General features: G+C 34.8%; 1 protein-coding gene and 1 long non-coding RNA gene across 5 annotated transcripts in view; one reads left to right on the top strand and one right to left on the bottom strand.

Annotated features, from left to right (window-relative positions):
* Positions 1-21,813, bottom strand: part of Ralyl (RALY RNA binding protein-like) — a 624,857-nt gene that overhangs the window by 487,932 nt on the left and 115,112 nt on the right. The gene's annotated exons all lie outside the window — the stretch shown is intronic.
* The window catches only part of LOC106148217, a 32,073-nt gene continuing 17,032 nt past the window's right edge, over positions 6,773-21,813 (top strand). The window contains exons 1-3 of the long non-coding RNA XR_001233467.1: positions 6,773-6,835; positions 8,718-8,778; positions 14,225-14,442. This is a non-coding gene — a long non-coding RNA (uncharacterized LOC106148217). The remainder of the gene's footprint in view (positions 6,836-8,717; positions 8,779-14,224; positions 14,443-21,813) is intronic.

Raw genomic sequence — 21,813 nt, 5'->3', positions numbered from 1 at the left:
ATAAAATACCATGTAAAGAGGAAACAAATTCCATTTCAAATTCTCCTCCCATGTAGCAAGTGCCCTTATAAAAAATAAAATTCAGTTACACCAGACTACATTCTTACTAATAGATATAAGCCTTAAGAAGTACTAGCCATTTTGACGTGAAACTGGAAAGCTGGGAGGTTTGTAAACATAATAAGTAAAACCATTTCTGTATCTTCATTTAGGTTGCATATGTTGGCCTTTTAAATTTTTATAAAGTTCTTTCCCTACTGTTTTCAATTTTTAAATTTAGATTGTGGTTAGTCTACTGTTTACATATGCTTCCTCTAGAGAGACATTGAGAAAAAGAAAAATAACTTGAGGAGTAGAATTACTTAATTCACTTCTACTGTTAAGTATTGTGATTGTAAAATGTAAGATTGCTTACGCTGTTTGGCACTTCAGTTTTTCAATATTGCATTATTTGGATGATTCTTTGCTGAGCTAGGTAGAAAGGTATCAGTGTCCAGATTGATAAATATATTTGCTTTTCAGAGTACAAGGAGGATGTATCCGATATTCTAAGCGAGAAGACCAATGCTTATCTGCACTGCTGAAAGTCTGCAAAGTCTCATGAATTGTAAGAAGCTGACAGAACTAATATTTCATAACAGCAAGACTATAATTTGTTAATATATAACAAATATCCTTATACCTCTCTGAGGGAGGATTTTCTTGAATCCTTATAAAAAATTTATGTATAGGACTAAATCTATACAATATATTCCTTTGATAAAAATAATTCTTTAATGTTTGGACTCAGAGCTGTCAATATTATGATACACTTTGAATGTAATGTAATTCTTTACCTCTGTGATGCCGACCAAACAATCAGTGACTAAGCACTGTATTACTTTGCAGAGTTTATATGCATTTGAAAATTAGAGATTTGCTTATTTTCATTGTGACTTTTTATTCAAATTCCAAACAGGAGGAAAACCCAGATGTCTATTTGGGGCTGCTGGTCTTCTCCTTCTATATAGTGATTACAACAGGATCAAAACACCTGCTTCAGCTTTTCTCATCCAACACACTTCTTTTTCTTTTTTTCGGTTACATTCTGATATACCAAAAGAGGCCAAAGCAAAGCATAACCTGACTAAACAAAATATTATCCAGACATGCAGGACTGACATGATTTAAGCCTGCATTATCTTGGCTATCTGGATCCCACTGCACCATGTCAAGGTGTAACTGGCATGTGAACCTTAGCTCAAACATTCATCTATTCTGTAAGCAATTACAGCAACTCTTAGCTTGTCCATTATAATTTGGAAATAAACATCTGTTTCAGTGATTTCTCTAGATATTAGAAACTCACTTCATTCAATACCAAAGTTTGGGCTCATTTAATTTTCACTTTCTATGCAATGTGTTACCTATTCCCGTTATCTCAGAAAATGAAAACCATGGACATCAGTCTGGGCCTGGGCTTCACGGTGCTGATGCCTTTACAGACAATTCATATATATGGATGTGGATCTAGCTGTTCTTGACTAAGTAAGCTGGGAGGGCTACGATTTTTGCTGTATCCTTACTGGCAGGGTATTTTTTTAACAGTCTTTGCTACTGTGAACTTTCCTGACTGTAACAGATTCTTTTCTTTTAGCCTTTTTCATTTGCTGACTAACGGTTTCCCAAGATTTGCTTGTCCTGTAAGTTCCCTCAGTGTGTGTATGTGTGTGCATTCATACCTGTGCTCATATCACACATAGCTTATTCATTCTTATTTTTCCTGCCTATATCACCACAATAAAAAATTATATGATGGCATCTAATCTTTACTATAGGCCCTGTTGTGTGTTAATCACTTTGTAGCATAACGAAATTAAATTCTTTTCTTTATAATTTTATAAACTACTATCATTTTCTACATTCTACATATGAGAAACTGAGGATAAAGATGTAAGTGAATTTCCAGTCTTTTGGAAGCAAATGTTAAGATGTGAAACCTAACCTCAAGGTTTCCTGGCTCCAAAGGCTATTGTAACAATTTTCAGAAGACAGGTATGTATCTATTACTTTTGACGAGTGACTTAATAGTAATGGATCACTGTCCAGCCATTAAAACTAAGCAAAATCTGTCATATACACTACCACGGATGAATACAGAGATTATTAGTTATGCTCAGTGGACTAAGCCAATCACAGAGGAAAACCAATGTACAATTCCTTTTAATGAGGTTTCTAAAACAGTCAAACTTGTAAAAAAGTAGAATGCTGGTTGTTAAGAACTAGGGGAAGGCGAAATGGACAGCTGCTAGTCATTGGTTATAGAATATTATTATATGTTCTAGAAATCTCCTGTACAATGTTGCGACGATTGTAAATAAAACTATTTTACATGTAAAACTTATCAAACTGGTAAATCTCACATTAAGTGTTCCTACCACAATTTTTAAAAAGTTTAATCCACGAAAGTAAAGCTTAGCAGAAACACATCTGTCCTCATACAACAGAACAGTGGCGTTGGGGTAGAAGGAACACACTTGTACAGACTGCAGGCAAGACTGGGAAGCACAAAAAGCAGATTTCATCTTACTTTCTCGGTCACATCCCTGTGCTGAGAGGGGAATTTTTTTCTCTTCAATCTATATTACAGCCTTTGATGGCTTCAATCTATGCACGAAAGGTGCAATACTGTTAACATGGAGAAATTGAAATTCACATTCAAAGACTGAGGAGTCCAATCTTGATCCCACTTGGCCCTGATTAGCCCCTCTTCTAACTGTGTCTGACCTAAGCTTGGTTTTGGCATCTCACTAGGATTTATTTTTCTAAGGCCATTCCTTACATTTTTGGTGAAAGTATGTGTCTAAATTTTTATACAAGGATTTGTTAGGTATTTAGAATTTCCATGAATTTGTTTTGGAAAAGGTTTTAATTTAGTAATTTTGACATATTCCTAGAACTATGAGAATGAAATTACTTGGAAAATAGTTAAGGTTCTAGAAAATGACAAGATGTTATAATTATGTCTACTAGAGAGATTCTAAATTATTATCTCTGAAGGATTGCAGAAGATATGGATGAGTAGTGGTAAAGCAATGTATTAGTAGAACTCATAATTCATAGAAATATTGCATAGAATCCCAAATCATATAACAGATCAAACAGGGCTATTTAATTTGAAAAGCTGGAAGCAGTTGTGCTAGCAGCGATACTGGTTAAATATTGTATTCCATTTCCACTCAAAGCATGTGATTTTCTTTTTAAACAGAACTTCTGACAAATCACATAGCCCCAAAGAATTTCTATGACAGCTTGGATCTGGAATGTCCCCCAAAGGTTCATGTACTGAAAGTATGATCCCCAGTGAGTGGTCCTATTGGAAGGTAAGGAAAACTTTAGGAAGTGAGATCTTCTTAAAACTAGGTGTGTGCCTTTGGAAGGTGTATTCTGTCCCTGACCCTCTCCCCTTCTCTTATATTCTGGGCCTCTTGTCCTTCATGAAATATTCTGTTTGGCACCACCACATGCATCCCACCATGATATTCTGCCTCAATATGGGCCCAGCAGCAATAGTGCCAAGTGATAGCGGCCTGAAGCCTCTAAAACCGTAAGCCAAAATAAATCTTTCCTCCTTTAAACTGATTTTCCCAGGTATTCTGATACTCTTGATAGAAATGACATTTTTTTCACAAGGGTTTGATTGCACATTTGATAGATTTGTTTTGTTGTTTTTTACTTCCCATACTTTACTTCCCATACTACACAAATGTAGCTATAATGCCAGCTCACTCATAGGATATAGTTTCAGAAATAAATGGTTTATTCTTCTTTATACTAAAATTGTAGTTTTTAAAAATATTACATATATTTAAATACATTTAAATTAATATTTAATTCATACTATTAATACTATGTGCATTATGATAGCAGTTGGTGAACATTCATCTCTTAGTAAGTTTCCTCACCTATAAAATAACATTAGTAAATTTCCTATTTTCTAGAATGGTAAATAAGATTTAGTCCCAGGCATGGATTATGGATCCCAGCACTCAGGAGGCTAAGGGAGGAGGGTCAGTGGGAGTTCACGGCTAGCCTGGGCTACAAAGTGAGTTCAAGGGCAGCCTGGGCTACGTAGTGAAACCCTGTCTAAAACAGTTGAAAGAAAAAAAAAGAAAGAAGAAAAAGAAAAAAGAAAGAAGAAAAAGAAAAAAGAAACAAAAGATTAAAAGGATTTATGATATAAAATTATTGATTAAAATTTTATAGAAGGGGCTGGGGATTTAGCTCAGCGGCAAAGCGCCTGCCTGGCAAGCGCAAGGTCGTGAGTTCGGTTCCCGGTACCGGAGAAAAACCAAAAAAAAAAAAAAAAATTTATAGAAAATGGAAGAATTTATGCTATATTTTGCATTATAAGACAATTCATATTTTAAAATAGTAATAAACACAAAATTTCACAATGACATTTTAAGAAAACTCTAATTTCTTAGTGCAGTCGCACTTACTATTTTAACCAATGTGGTTCTACTTTTTGCTTTGAGCTTATCCTTACTCAATGTATAGTACATTTGCCAGCTCCCAACACGACACTTAAAATGGAGCAAGCACCAGTGAATGTTGCCCTTTTGTTATATTATCTTTCTTGAGGAAAAAGTGGATGATCAAACTTAAGAAACAATGAGGAAAGAGAGAAGTTTATCTATGTGAAAGGTGAGTGGATTGTCTTTTAACCAGCTTTCACAAGGTATATCACATGGCTATTGACAAAAGAAAAGAAACTGTCAATTTGATGAAGTGCAACTCACAACTCATTAGTGTTGAACACAGAAGAAGTATTCCACATCAAACATGACTTCTGAAATATTCACAATTACCAGCTGCTCAGAAACCATTTTATATGGATAAAAAACATGTCACATTTAATTTATCAGATGCTTTCCCCTGTCATACTTTTCTTTCATTCAATGTACTGGAAAGTTATAAAAACAACTTTAGTCTCACTGTAGCCATGTATAGACATTAAGAATAACACAAATCCATTATCCACCACAATATAATTGTGTCTACATGGATGAATAATTTTCTGTAGCTTCTTTGCACTCAACTCTAAATTAGGTATTGCTTTAAAGATATCTGAACATATGACATTCAGTATGGATATTTTTAAAAAACCACCATCTCAACATAAAGGGAAACAAAAACCATATTCATTTCTGAAGCTACGTGTCTTGAATGAGCTGGCATTATTAACTCTTGTTTCTTTAGTGACTGCAATGGGAATCATCATCTGAAAAGTAATGCCATTTAAATTTTATAATAACAATGAAGTGAACCCTACATGCATTCAGACTCATTTAAAAATAAAATAGTAATAGTTAAAACTTTCCATCGTAATCCTGTGATGCAGTCTCCAAATGAAAATACAATAACTGGTTTAATCCTTTTCAAGTATTACCAAACCTAGCAAACTACTGCAATATACAGTACTATCTCTATGCGAAAAGTCAAACTAAACAACTATATAGATCCCCCAAAAAACAAGCAAGCAAACAATAATCAGTCCTTACTCAGTTTCTACTTAACCCATTGTGAACTTAGCAACTTTCAAACATTTTTATAAAGGGTCTTACTCTCTTAGGCTTAGCTAAGGAATGAGCCTTATTTCTGCTCCTCTGTGTACATCACTGGCTCTTTTCAGGCATGATCCTCTTACAAGGTGGTCCTTACTTTCTGTTTTTGGTGTCGGCTGCAGTTATGGTTGTTGCTTTACTATAAGACAATGCTAGTAGCTGTTCAAAACTGTAAAATTAAGCAAATAGTGCTGATAGGGCAAGAGAGCCACCATTTTCTGTTATTAATTCCTTATTAACAGAAGTCACTTAAAGTTCACTTTAGCTGTAGCTGATCCACACTCTTCACTCCTTCCCCTTGGTTATCAACCCATTTAAAGGAGAGCAAAGTCATAAAATATGAACAGAATAAACAGGACAAATTTGAAGTCAGCTAAAAGTTAAACTGTAGCAGATATTTGGAATTTGGCTGTCCAATAACTCCTGAGAAAGTAAACTTTGTGCATTCTTATAAGATTCCCAAAAATGAGGTAATGGTTACTATGGAAACCTAAAATGTACTTTAACTGAAGGTGAGACCCAGATCAGGGCAGATATCTTCTCTGGCTCCTGGTTAGAGACTGTCCATCAGCCGGCTCAATAAAGCTTTGCTCGTTCCTGTTCTTTTGGTCTCTTGTAAATGCTGTTCTCAGTGAACTCGCATTCGGTATCAGTGCCACAGCTCAGCTGTAGAGGGCTTGCCTAGCATGCACAATATGGTTGTTTCTTTAGAACTTATCATTTTAAAAACACTGAGCAATTTCCAACAATTACAGATTTGTCTTATTTCTAAATGAATCCCAACCACTCTAATGGGATCAGAGTACTTATCCTTTTATATGCTTTCAGGAAGGGGACCAAGAGATGGGGAGGGGGAAGATGAATGAATAATTAATATGTGGCATGTTCATGTAACACCTCCCCATCATGTACTGAAGACATGTTTTTTTATTTCAAAAATCAAAACTGAGAAAGAAGTTTAAAATCATACCAAAATGAAAAGTTACAGGAAGCGATAAGTGAACATTATCATTTCTTCCCGTTGGCCTTCAGATCTTCTAACAAGCACACAGAAATGAAAACTAAAGATTTTCCATTGTGAAGCTCTGGGTAGAATGTTCTCTGGATAGAATGATTAACGAAAAGTCAGCTTCTCTGGGAAACAACTGTCACCCTAACACAACAGCTCTGGCTCTAGAGAGGGAGGTATAAGTGATGGTGCTCCTGGAAAAAGGGATGATCTAACCGGGGTTAGTAGATGGGCCTACAAATTTCTCTCTTCTCTTTCTGCTTAAGACTTGGTCTGCATAGACTGCCAGAAGAAGACAGGCTGGGAGGTTCCACAGACAGATTTACTCTGAGGTCTCTTCTTTTGGCTTGCTGGCAGTTATTACCTTGCTCTATGCTCACAAAACCTCTTTCTTTTATGAATTCAAGGGAAAAAAGATAGAAAGAGCTATGATGCTTTTCTGAGCATATAATCCTATCATGATTGACCCTCATTACCTCACCTTAACCTAATTACCTCCAAAAAACCCATCTTCAAATACTGAACAGATATCAAACTAGTAATTAAGATGACCATATGAATTTGGAGAAACAGTAATGCTCAGTACAGAATGCCTAGTTATATAGCACTCTTTTCCTTATAAACAACAGCATATCATTATTTGATCTACCATGAACTCTAGAAAGAGATAAGCAGTCAAACTGGCTCTAAGAAATGATTAATAATTAATAAACCTAAACTGCCCCATCTCACTTATAGCCTGAAAACAGATTAAAAACCAAGCCAAAATAAATTAATAGCAATGACAATAACAACTTCTTAGCATGACTAAGAAACAACTTTAAATACAAGTATCATTTGATTTTAACAAACTCATATTAAAATTGCTAAATGTGGCTAGTCACTAACACACTTAGCACAGTTCTAGATAATTTTGATGACTATAAAATAGGTTAAAGCAATTGGAAGGCAGAAAGAGAGATATACAGGCAAGATTATACACAGTGGAGCCTAACTTTGAATAACAAGAAAACAGCAGCAACACAGTCATACAGAGCATGAAAATCCAGAATCAGAAAAGAAAATGCAAAGGCTATGGAGCAGGAGGCATGAGCTACAATATATAATTAGCATGAGAAACTGAAACAAGGTGGGTGTGGCTATAGTTGAACAACAAAGAAAAGGGTGGAAGGATATGATAATGAAGAAAACAGATCACTTATATATTTTCAATATTGGATTTTTCTGTAGAGATAAAAGATTGCTTATAAGGAAACATGGATAATCTGACTTCTACAGTGATTTCAAGACTCTTGGCACATAGTAGCTTGTGGTTCAAAAAACAGAGCCATGCAAAACTTGGACTACATCATAAATAATCTAACTATAGACCTTTTCAACAAGTGAAAGAAATCTGTTTATAAATAGAAAAGGTATATTTTGCATCTATCTTCTTTTCAAGTAGAAATAACACATTTCCTACACTGTTAAACTAGATCAGTAACTTTTTAGGGAACAACTATTGAGTCTTTTAGTTTAAAAAGGATCTACTAATTAACTTTTAAAAAGTAAGAATTATCATGATTAGCAATTCCCTTGACTAATATTTATGGTGTCCTAAAGATAGGATACTTTCCTAGGATGCTTTATTTAGCTTGAAATGTAATCAGCTGTGTTACATGAAGAAGTAATCAGATGACAGGCTGTATTCTACAAAGGCAGCTAACTCTGGAATGCAAAACTAGAGGAGAAACATTTTCCACTAGTCAACCAAGAGCTGGGAATCCATACCCACTCATCAAAGTCACACCTCTAGTGATAAGTAAGAAGTTCTTACCAAACCAAAGTGTCCACTCATCTTCCTAAAACAATGCATGAGGCCTGTAAATATCCAGACAAAAATATGTTTGTGCTATACACTTCCTTTATTATCATTCAAGACAGGTAAGTTCTGATTTTATTTTGTATGTGACTTCACAAGCCACAGAAGAACTCATTTTGATCATTCTTTCCTGACTTTTAATATATTTTAATAAATGATTAGCAAATTGGTGAATTAAGTCTAAATTTTCTGAAATTAAATAGATGAATATATTATGTTTTATTTTGCCTTATTTTTACAGATTCATTTCTAAAAATTAAGAGAGGAAAATGTATCACTCAAGATACCAGATTGGAAAACAGGTAAATCTGTTCAAAAGACACTAAAAAGAACATGCTTTATTGGTGCCATGACATAAGTTAGGAAGCAACAGAAGAAACTAGAAAAGGGCAAGTTAAAATATATTTCATAATGTTGATACTCAAGATGAAACCTTGTAAGTTTCTTTTAATTTCTTCACATATTAATATTCATCACTCTCAACATGCATAAAAATAAATACAGGAAGAAATTTCCTATAAAGATCAATGCCTTAAGATTGAACTAAAAAGTAATTTCTTTACCCCTAAATCTAAACATCTCCATTGCCAATATCTGAATATTGCTGGAGCCAATGCAGAGATAATTAATCCTGTAAAAATACGGATAGAATAAGTCAAAGAGTTCCCAAACAACCCCAATTCCAAGCAGGCAGCACGGAATTTAATAGGCAAAAATGTACCTCATCAATATGAAAATGTATTCCTGCTTGGCAGAAACCAAATGGAATCAGGGTATGAGACTTCCCTTCTGAATACCAGACGGCTAAACAAGGGTTCCACTGAGGTAGAGAAAGACACAGCCATTTAGTTCAACTTTCTACCAACTAATATTGTTTTCCTGATGACCAAACATGTGATTTAAAACACTGAATACAGTGAGGTAAAAGTACTAAAAATCTGTACAAACATTAGACATGAACTTGATACAGATAGCCCTCCTGGCTAAGTTGTAAAACAATAAAAACAAAAACTCTCATTATTAAAGTACATATGTTAAGGGATTTCCTGTATATGGAAATATATAACAACTAACTTTTCTAGAGAAGGAATTGTAATCTCTATCTCCCACATAATCTTTCTGACTCAACTGTCATAGCCAAGTTCATTGAATCTAAGATGAGACATGTCCAAACTTCTAGAAAGTGAGACTCAGCAGGCTTTCTGCACCAAACCATGTGTGCTAGAGAGGCCATCGTTGCTAATCCTGATGAATAAAGATGAAAAGGAAAATTCTTTTTGATTTTTATCAGGGAACTGAGAATGAGAAAATGGTGGTCATTACAAAGGCACAGTCAAGACCAAAACTCAAAAGACTCCTGAGTCCCTCTTAAAATGTGTCCATTTTAAATATTATTAATATGCATGTACATTTTTCCATTAAACTAGGAATTTTTCTAAGGATAGATTCTATTTTTAATTTGTCTTAGTTGTCATAGTGCTTAACACTGTAAGAAAATCTCTAATATTATAGGATGCCTACTGTATGTTAGATTTTTTACAGAGCATTTTCATCATTATCTCACTGATATTCATGGAAAAACTCAACAAACAACTAAAACAGTGCACACAGGTGTCCAACAGTGGGACAGAAAGGCGAGGGCATACACTGGTTAAGGCAAATGTTAAGTCAGCTGGGACTGAAACTGTCTCCTAGCAGGAAATCATTCAAAAGCAGACTAACAAACATTCAAAAGCAGGACATTATCAACCAACTGTAAACGGAATCTGAACTTGCTATGCTTACAATTTGATAAAATATTTTAGAATATTTCTGCCTTTCTGCATACTTCTGTAAACTCTGGTCATTCACTGAGGAATGTACTAAAGGAAGCTGTGCTTTCAAGCCTAAGTGGCTTGAAATAACAGGACTACTGATATATTTTTAGGGAAATCACCGAGGGACCCTCTGTAAGATTTAATTGGGATCTTAGTTTGGTTTCCAGGTCACCCTTCCTCCAGCGCTTCTCTGAATCCAAAGAGTGGCCTCCAGGGACTCATCTTTTCTGTCATTATCTGGGCACGCTTTCATCAGTCTTTCTCCACTCTTGCATCCTCTTCCAAAGGTCATTAGGAAGACAGATTCCACCAGCAAGCAGTCACAGAGAAGCAGAAGTTTAAAAATTACAAACTTGGAGACAGTAAAAGAGGAAAAATCTTCAGAATTTTAAATGATATTATTAATGGTCTTTACTAAATAATAAGAGATAAATTGTTCTTTGTTAGCTTGTTCCTTCATGGGCTGTTTGGTTATTTGACAAATTCTCTCCGTCCATTTTGCATGCTCCTGAGTCTTCCCATCACCCTCTCTTTCTGTCCTTTTGTGCAGTCAGAGCCTATATATAGTACATCAAAGAGTGATGGGCAACTGGGTAGAACCTCGTAGAAACATTTCATTCCCCTCTCCCAAGCTGGGGTTTCTTCCCCTCCCCTGTGCCTTCTTTATTTCTTAAGCATCAAATGCTGGTGTCACAAAATATAAAGGTGTGTGATGGGCAAGTTTCAAAAAAAGTCAGCTGGCATTTTAAAATGACATTTTAGCAAAATGCCTTACTGTTTAACACACAAAAGTCCTTGTTTTTATTTTCTTCTTACAAGGAGAAAAGCAATATTTGAAAAGCCACATTGCCTGCAGCAATAAGAGAAAGTTAAAATCCCAAAAGATGTGGAAAGAAGAAAAACTGTAGCAGGCAGGTTCAAGAATCCTGATCCATTGGTAGGATAGGGTTGCTAAATGTTGAGTAAAGTAGCTTCAAGTGTTTTAAGAAATCAATTATGTAATTTCACATGATTCAAATAATACAATTATGTTAATCTAATATATAAATTTAAGGAGTTATACTTATTTACATAAATATTTCATTGACTGTGAGCTATACAGAAAGGTGAAAGGTATATGTCTGATATTCAAGCTTAAGTACCGCATTATTTCTCTTATGTGAGAAACCAAAATATAAATAAAAAACAAAACAAAGATAGTAATAGGAAGGAGAAAATCTTTTTCAAATGTGAAGGGGAACAAAAGATGGAGGGGTAGATGGAAGAGGAGTAGAAAAAACTGAAGGAAAGAAAATGGAAATAGAGCTTTTGCAAATGGGAAGGGGAGCAAGAGTTGGAGGGAGTAGGAAGAGACGGGAAGAGAAGGAGACAAAAAAGAATGAAGATATGTTATGTACACAGGGTAACTCCCTCATAAACATAATCACTATGTACTTCAAATATGCACTAATAAAACATAAAAAGGTAAACATTAAAAATAAGTCCAGACCTATTTAATATATTTCAGAATGTATCCAAACATCATTGTACTAAGGAAAATAGACAATTATATACTCCCAACTTTATTTTTATATTTCTTAGAACTAAATTTACTTTTATGACAAATGAGAGAAAATTAATTTACAAAGACTTTAGGTAAGGTTTCCATATTAAGAACATCTTCTAACTCCCTAAAGTGAAATGTGGCTATTGAGAGCGTAGTAGTGACCAAAACTTCTGAATGCATAATGAAGAACAAATTTAATGGGATTTCCTAGTTCACAGCATAGATAGTCAGTCCCAAACTGTGATCTCTTTAAAGGTAATTATGTTACTTAAAGGGGAAATAAGAAGAATTAAGATGAATTATATACATGTACCAATTCCCAACAATGACTGAACTAATAAAAAGAAATTTAAGGAAACCCTGAATGCTGCCATGGTCTTAATGCCTGCAGTCCCATCACTGGGAGACAAAAGGATTACAAGCTGAGTCCAGCATGGACAACTTAGCAACTTTGTATGCCCTCTCTCTAAATAAAAAATTAATAAAACAGGACAAAAGGGGGCTAAGGATGTACATCAGTGTTTAATAGCCAATGCAATAAAAAATAAATAATAAAAATGTAACGCAAGGATTATTCTATAAATCTGATGCTGTGACTCCAGGGTTACATGTATTATAATTGCAAAAGATGGTATTTGTCTATGACTCACACATGTAACACTCTTGGCCACTGCTTCAATAGTAACAGGCATGGACAAAAAAAATAGTGACAGGCAACTGTTACAAATGCGACAATTCTAAAATTTCAATGACTAATAATAAGGTGACTAATTACTCACATGTATCAGCCTCTTGGAGATGCATGATGAATCTGGATATCTACCTAGCTATAAGGCTATGCTATAATGCCTTGTGTATTTTTTCAGTTTTTATTTTTTATTAAGTCATATCTGTAATACATAATGATTACATTCCTTGTGTGAAGTTGGTACACGGACATAACACACTTTCTTTATCCCCTTTCCTTCCCTCCCTCCCCCTTTCTCTTTTGATCCCTTTCCCATTTGAACAAGTGGAAAATGAGAAAGGTAGGTGAATCCGGGTGTGGTGGTGCATGCCTGTAATCTCAGCACTCGGGAGGCTGAGTCAGGAGGATCATTGTGAGTTCAAGGCCAGCCTGGGCTGCAAAGTGAGCTCAAGGCCAGCCTGAACTGCATAGTGAGACCCTGTTTCAAAAAGATCAAAAAAAAAAAAAAAAAAAAAAAAAAGACAGACAGACAGACAATGAGTCTTGGATAAAATTTTAAAATCCGAAATTTAACTGCTAGTTAGGGGCAGATGAGATCCAAATAAAGTCAGAATGTAGAGACTTTAGAGGAAAATCCATAGTGTGTTGTGATGAACCAAAGGAAAGAATACCTGAAAGAGAAACTGTTAACTTTTGTAGTAGCTCAATAATATTCATTTTATAAGTGTACCATATAGAATTTGAGCAACTCACAGCAGTTAATAACTTTGGTTGTTTTTAGTTTATTCTCAGTATCAACAGTGGTATGATGAGAACATTTATGCATGCATTTTTATGCCCTTCCTATTTCCTTAGCATAAATCCCTATAAAATTACTAAAGTAAGTATGTAAACAGTGCAACACTTAAATGTGGCATAGATACTTAAACTGTCCAATAGAATGACTAAAAATGGCCCTCCTGTGCATAAGATGTGAGAATGCTTATACTTTCATGCGTTGCAGCTACTAGTGAAGCTCATACGTTTCATTCATTTTCAAAATAAGATAACTAAAAGCACTTGAATCCTCATTTTTTTTGGTTCAGAGAGGTTACACAATTAGGCTTACGAATTCAAAATCCACATGTTTTGAGACATAAGATTTTTATTTATGGTTTTTATGACTCTTTTACATTCAAGATAATAGTATTTTTTTCTGACTTGAAAGTTTGTCTTTCGTGTTTTAAATATGAAATAGTGTTTAAAAATAAAAAAATAAAGTTCTGGAATCTAAATAAATAAATAAAGTAAGTAAGTAAGTACATAAATCCTGAAGACATTATAATATGTTTTCCTTTGAGCAAAGCAGAACTTTACTGAAAACAAAGCCTCAAACTGGTATCGAAAGGCATCTTGGGGCTGGGGATTTAGCTCAGCGGCAAAAGCGCCTGCCTGGCAAGTGCAAGGTCGTGAGTTCGGTTCCTGGTACCGGAGAAAAACCAAAACCAAAAAAAAAAGGCATCTTATTAGACTACACCTTTGATACGCCAAAAAAGTACTACAGTTCTATAGCATGACTGTCATTTAAAACCCAAGGAAATGATAATAAGTTAAATTATTCTGATGAATTCAAGAGTTCTATTTGGATCTGCTTACTTAATAACAGGTTACAGTGTTTTATATTTCATTATTAAAGGATAAAATAACATTATTTACAGCCATGGAATAAGAGAAATAACAAAAATGAATGAAGATCAAGCTTTACAGACCTACAATAAACAATGGTAATATGAGAAGACAAAAATATGTGTGTGAATGGACTCATTAACTTTCCGGTATGCATTTGCCAAGGCAAGAATTTTTTCTGTATCTGCAAACATCACACTCCAGAATGATTGCTGTTGACATGTGAAACTGAAGCTCACAAAGGACAAAGGTAATGCAGCAGGTAGTAATTATTTGAAATATAGTGCCTATCAGATTAATGAATGCTGTTCATTGTGTATTAATATCATAGGACAACTTTATGAAGAGCTCTTAAAATGCTTCCAGTTTAAGAAAACCTAGAGTGACGCAGCTTTGCAAAAAAATGGAATATTTGTAGGTCTGAAAATAGTGAGCTAACCCAGATTGTTCAGTAGTTGTCCTGGTCCAGGCATCTTCACTGTAACAGTTTTCATTGTAATGGTATGACAAAAAATAGTCGAGATAATTTCCCATAATTAATATTACTCTGGTAAGTTCCAAATACAAGGTAAAATCAACAGGGAATTAAAATAGCAACCTAGGCTCCTCATTCTTCCAATGTAGAAGTTATGGCTTTCCTCTCATTTAAGAGCTCTAAAACCATGCCAGGGAAATAGCTCCACAGCACAAGTGCCTACCTGGCAAGTACAAAGTCCTGAGTTTGATTCCCGGTATGAAAAAAAAACAACAAGAACTTTAAAACCTTCTCACAAACCTCTTTAGTCTTCTGGTTTGCAATTCCCAGTAGTGATAAACAAACCATTTACAGTACATATTATCCTGCCTTTTGTCTGTGTGTATGTGTCTGTGTGTGCTAAATTCTAAGCATAGTCTATGTTAAAAATTTTTAAAAAATTAAATGCAAAGCAAAACACATGTAGTTAAAATATAAAAATAAGTAAGTCATTATTTTATATATTTAAAAAGCACTCCCAATAATGGGTTTCTATTGCTATAAAAGTTTCAAAAAGCAAGCACTGTGTGGCGAGGGAGACAATAACATTTCAGCGAAGGGCTAGTTTGAAAATATTTGGGGCTGTGTGGACAACAGACTACTCAGCTCCGCAGTGCCATAAGAAAGCAGCTGTAGGCCACAGGGAAAGCAAATGGATGCAAATGGGGTCATAAAACTTTACAAAAATAGATGGCATGCCAGAAGCTCAGGCCCTCCTCTGCAGCCCCTGGTCGTCCTAATGAAATTTAATCATACATGGCACTTTATATCGCCTCACAAGCTACCTCTGTAGGCCCATCTCCCACCATATTCCCTTTATTCTCTTCATATACCGGTGACATCAGACTGATTCCTGTTTTCTAGCCTGTGCCACTGTGTGACATAGTTTATTTTCATAGTGTATCTGACGGCGTAGAACCTAACCTTATTATTCACCTAGGAAAAAAATAAATTTCAACCCCCCATCACTGACAAATGCTTGATCTCGAAAAATTTCTTCAATTCCTTCCCTACCTCAAATTGAATTAATTATTCTCACTCCTGAGTTTTCATGGTATTCTACTCTAGTACTCTACCATCAGAATTCCTTGCTTATAATCTTCTGGGTAAAGATGATATGCCACTTATTTTATATCCTCCAAATCCAAAACACCACAACATGTCAACAAAGATTTTTTTGACATATGACTGTAGAAATTTTATGAACACAGGAGACTGAGACTGCTAGTTGTTTCCCCAAATCCACATCTTAGTCATTAGTACCAGAACCCCCTACGCTATGTACCTGGAATGAGGATTACATCTGAAACTCCCTTGCCATTAAGTTTGGTTGAAATGGACCAGGACAGAAGTAACATATGCAAATTTTGAGCTGTGTTATTACAGGGACACTGATTTTTTGTAAGAAAAATTATCTTTTAAAGCCAACTTAGTCTTGGTGACTGTTATTAGGATTATATTATTTTAATTATATATAATTATATAACAAATTTGCATTAAATATTTAATGTCAATTTCAACATTGGTTGGTGCTACAGAAATATAACAATATATATTTATTGCATTGCATATTATTTTAAAATAGTCCTTGCTACTATTTTTTTTAAATAAAAATAGCTAACAAGATTAACCATAAAGTAAATACATAAGTCAGTAACTATCTACCTGTTGGACAGATTAATTAATGGATATTAAGCTGTTAGCTAAATGCAGAGAAAGCACCTCAATTTTATTTCCTAGAAAAATAGTGAATAGTCCAATTGGGACAGTAAAAAGCCATTAGCAGAGAAGTCATGAAAAAAAGTCTGGAATCTAATACAAATTTAAAAAGACTATAAGAATTATGTGATATGAGACAGTATACTAAGAATTACAGTTACAAATAAGTAGAACTTTTACTGAATTCTTGACATTTTAATTACTAAATATATATTCATAATACTATAGTAAATCACAGATGTGTATTAAATATGTACAGTGAATAAATTCAATAGTTTGTAATAAATGCCCACTACTTACTTTTTTAAAAAATAAATAGCCCAACATTTTATACTGTGGCTTATCCTCAAGAAACACACACCAAAATTTACTTCCTGCCATTAGATTTAACCTTTTTTCTTTTTTCTTTTTTTTTTTTCCAGTACTAGGAATCGAACTCATGATTTTACACTTGCCAGGCAGGCGCTAAATCCCCAGCCCCTTCCTGCTGTTAGAGAATGGTGTTAGCAAAGTGAAGTTCTTAAAATCAAAAGGCAAGTCATGTTGGATACTAGAGTTTTGAAACAAATTGTCTTCATCTCTAATTTAGAAATACACACAGATAAATGAAGACGAATGTACAGGCGAGTCAAATTCAGGTTCAGACTTGTCAACTGGCAGTTCCACGTGTGTAAACTGTCAATAATGTAGGCAGGGTCCTTAAAGATCTTTGAGATTGTCAGCTTTTAGATGAAGAAGTTCTGTATGAGGACATTTTCCAAGAGTGGAATTGCCAGTGAGTGGCTGAAATTAAAAAAGTGTCAGAAGTCAGAACAGTTGAAGATATCACGAAACTATGAGTTTAGGACCTGTGTCAGTTATAAGAGGTGGTTTTGTGTAGCTACTCAGTGGCTGTTAGGAGAGGAGTGCATGTACTACATTTAGTAAGAGGGAAAACTAAACTTCACTGAAGTGAGTGGACAGGACATGAAGCACACAGTAAATGGGAATGGCTTAGTGATTTAAAAACATGTATCGTCCATTTGTTATGAAAGTTTGAATGAGATATGTGAAAGCAAGTTGTGGGGTACCCTCTTCCCCACAATAGTGAATCCATCCAAATGGCCTTGATCATATTCACTGAAAAATTCTATGGAAAGTAAGCACAGGAAATATTAAGGGAAATGGCACTCTGACTAGTACAACAATTCATAATGCTACAATAGGAAAGATTTTTACAATGTTGGACACTGATGAAATAATTATGTACAGTGTGATGCAAACTTCACACAATGAAGAGTCCCAGAAGAAGTGACAGCATGAGAGGTACAGACTGACAAGAGCATTTGGATGATATATTTCAGGATACATCCTGAGGAAAGTATGCTACTACGGGGAATACAGAATGGGCATGTTAGTTATAGAACTAGACCCTCACAATCAAGGTAGCAATAGTTTCGTAACTGAGCAAACCTACAGATGTTTACATGCACCGATCTGGGGACAGGATCTAGAGAACACGGATCATTTTACAAGAGTAATATCAAATAATCCCAAAACAAAGCATCACACCAGCAACCAGAGCTTACTGTTTTTAAAAGCTAACACCTGAAAATATTTAGGAAAATGATTTACTGAAAAAAATAAGCACAAGACACTGAAAGATTCCAAAGGTAATGTAATATTTGTCATAAAACTTCACTGAGTTATTTCTCTCTATAACGAGAGTTTTAAATTGTTTCAGGAACTCTTTCAAGAAACTTTGATGAGGCTAGTTGTAAGTGAGGAGACTGAGGTATAAATGGTTAAGAAAGATCACTAGCAAATTGCAATACTACTCAAAGTTCATTTAGTTTCAAGAATAAAACAGTATAATCTAGTCTTCAGTCATAAGAAGAGAAGAGTGAAGATAGAAAACAGGAAGGAGAGTAAAATTAACTGTATATAGCATTAAAACATTTGTTTGGTTCAGTAGTAACGTCAAGATACTGTATTCCGTAGTCCAATAATCAGTCTATTTGGTTTGATACCTCAAACCATTAACCTACTAATCGCCAATTTGTGAAACAGAGAACCTTTTAATCCGTTAAAGTACTTACTTAGTAGGTAAAGAATCATTATTCACAAGTCAGTATCACAGACACATAAACATACTTGGAAATTCACTGCAGCACTGTTACACTGTTTCATATATGCTATTAACTATATTCGAGATGGCGACTATAATACAAGAGACTAAAAAATACTTGAAAGAATAATCACATAACTGCTGTAATGACATTCTAATATCTTACAACACATTACAGTATTCCAACCCTGTGATCACCAGAATAATTACTCCACTGAATCATGCTGTAGTACTCATCTGTTGTAAGGTGGCATGTTTAAGTTTTTAACTCACAAAACGCTTGATGATGACGATGGAAATCAGAATCCAAGAGAAGCTTCCTTTCACAGTACATCTCTGAAATGTAGGGTGTATGGTCGTGGGCAACCTGCACTCTTCTCCACTTGGCTTATTTGAAGGAATTTAATTTAAAGTAAATTTCAAGTGCCTTTACCTCATGATATGCTTATTTATAAATTTAACCCTGTGCACTGACTTGCATAGAGGAATAGAGACTTTTTTTTAAAAGAGCTCATGCTAGGTTAAGAAATGGAATGATTTATTGTTTGTTAAGGGACTGTGTAGTAAGATCAAAGAAAAACATCATTTAAAGTTCTAAGGACAGGTGTTTTTAGAAACCTAGGTTATCGAAATTTTCCTAATAAACAAATAGAAATACTTTTTATAGCCAGCTTATTAGATTTAGGCCAAATTTATGATAAATTGGAGTTATTTATGTAGTGTGTGAAAAATATATTGAATTCCTTTGCATAAAATGTATTACATTTTGTATTCAGTACCTTTATAGCCAGGGATACAGCTCAGCGGCACAGCGCCTGCATGGCAAGTGCAAGGTCCTGAGTTCAATTTCCAGTATCAAAAAAAAAAAAAAAATCAATATATTTATAACATATTTATGAGTTTTCTTCTAAAATTTAAAGCATGTTTTACTATTTAAAATAAGTATAAAGGAGTACAACTTGTCTAAAATTTACCAAAGTGGGAGCCTTCTATCTTCAAAGCTGTACTTCTGAAAAAGTAAACATGAATAAATTATAGTTTCCCCTTCAGAAGCATGCCCTGTACTGTGGTACACAGGATCTTTGCTATGTCAGAGTTTAGGGAGGAAAAGAGACTTGTTTACTTTAAACACCTCCATTTTGCCAGTTAACCTTAATCATCAACCTGACTGGATTAAGTAACTCCTAAAGAGGTGACTGGATCATAAAGACCATTCAGGTGTGCGAGGCCGGGTGGAAGAGCTGGCTCACTGGCTGGGTGCTTTGGAGGGTGCATCTCTCACCGGCACTCTTCCCTCGCACTCTGTTTCCTGGCTCCTATGAACTGAGGAGCTTTGCTCCGCACACTCTTCTGTCCTGATGTCTCCCCCTCAGAGCCAGCCAGCCAGTGTGACTGAAAACACTGAAACCATGAGCAACAGAGGATTTCCTCCTTTAAAAGTCAGACATCTTTTCCCGACAATGGGAAAGCCAATTAATACATCCTCAATCTTTCTTGTACTTCATTATCGGTGACATTACCCAAGAAAGGCTTATGCTTATGATTTCCATACTCAGAAAACGTCACAAACTCTATTACAATAGCTTTTTCACATATTTCAAGACTGGGAAGTGATGGATGGGATGAATGCATCTTGGCAACCCTAAATTGACCTGCACAGGAAAAAATCAAACTATACCACAAAGGAAGATCTGAAAGCTAATGATACATGTGAGGATTAAATGAGAAAATGTATGTAATGAGTTTAGAGTAGAATTCACATATATATAGTAAAACCAGCACGGCGAAACTATTGTTTTTTTTTTTTCTCTTTTTGTCACTCTCTATTTCTCTCATTCTCTCCTATAATTCCATCCTAAATTATTTCTAGGTAAACTCCATTTCCATTTCTTCTTTTCCATTTTTTTCTGCCTTTAATGAGCCAAAACTATTGATCAATTTTGAATGTTCCATATCAATTTTAGAAGAATGTGTTGTCTACTATTTCACAGACTATTCTAAAAATACCAGTTAAATTGACTGATACTTTTATGTCAAGTATATCTTTAGGGATTTTATCTGTCTATGTTTAATCTATCAGTTACTGAAAGAGGAAGGTTAGATTCTATAATACTAAATTTATCTCTTGGATTCTAGCAATTTTTGAGTCATATATTTTGGTATTTTCTATCTAGGTACATGCACACTTTATTGTTATGTATTGTTGGAGAATTGCTCTCTTTATCTTTAAGCAGTGCATCTATCACTGACTTTCCTTGTTCTGGTGTGTTTCACTCGAAATTATAACAGTTATTTCAGCTTCCTTTAGAGCATGGTATATTTTTCTTTATTTCTTTATTTTTAATTTAGTATCTTGAAGCTCTTTCAGCTGTAATCCAGTGTTATCCCACTGGATCCCAATTGGTGTAGGAGTCATTTTATGATTATATCTTCACCTTTTACTGGTTCTAGGCCCCTGGGTGTGATCTTCCTATATATTTTAGCTTTCTGGCCACACAGGACTGTAGGTGGAGAAAACCTTTTCCCAGCCAGGATAAAGTTCTCATGAGCATCATTCTTTTGGAAAGAAAGTCTGTTATGAAGAAAGTACTAGAAATATTCCACAATGATTACTCTTCTCTTTCCTTTCCAGGACCATGACAGACTCTTTCTCAGTTCTTCAGGAAGTAAAATTCACAGAAATAGGATGATCTTTTCACCAAGATTGTAGCACCCAGGAGGATCTCCCTCTGGTGAGATTCTATAGCCTCTGGTACTTTGTCAAGATTATCTTTGAAGTGTTTCTACCAATTTATAACCACACTGGCTTCTCTAAACACACCCTGGGTATGCTTCTCTGAGTTAGACAGTCTCTCTAGGCTTCAGCATGCCAGGTTACTCTAATATTCGAGAAAAATCATTGACTTTCAGTTTATTTAGCTTTTTCTTATCAAAAGTACATGAATTATGACTTCCTTAAACAATGAAGCAAAAACCACCTAAGTTCCAGTCCTGATTTTTGCACTCCTCTGTCTCTTGTGTTCACTTTCTTTACCTTTTCCCCCTCCCTTCTTCTTGCTATTACTATACCAAGAAAGATTCTTTCTGACATCATAAAAATGATTGTCTTCCCTACGCAACAACTTTGTTTTAGGACATTCATATATTTGAGAATCGTCAAAAAGGAAAAGAGGCAGAAAAATGGTGCCATGTCAGAACCACTGTAGGAAGAGAAAAAATTCCTTATAACCACTGTTAGAATAATGAAGAAGCTAAAGTTGTTTCAATTTTCTAATCTAGTT

The sequence above is a fragment of the Chinchilla lanigera genome, unplaced genomic scaffold, assembly GCF_000276665.1.
Source record: "Chinchilla lanigera isolate Chin_1 unplaced genomic scaffold, ChiLan1.0 scaffold00016, whole genome shotgun sequence".
NCBI lineage: Eukaryota > Metazoa > Chordata > Mammalia > Rodentia > Chinchillidae > Chinchilla > Chinchilla lanigera.
This window is presented reverse-complemented; position numbering and strand designations above follow the sequence as displayed.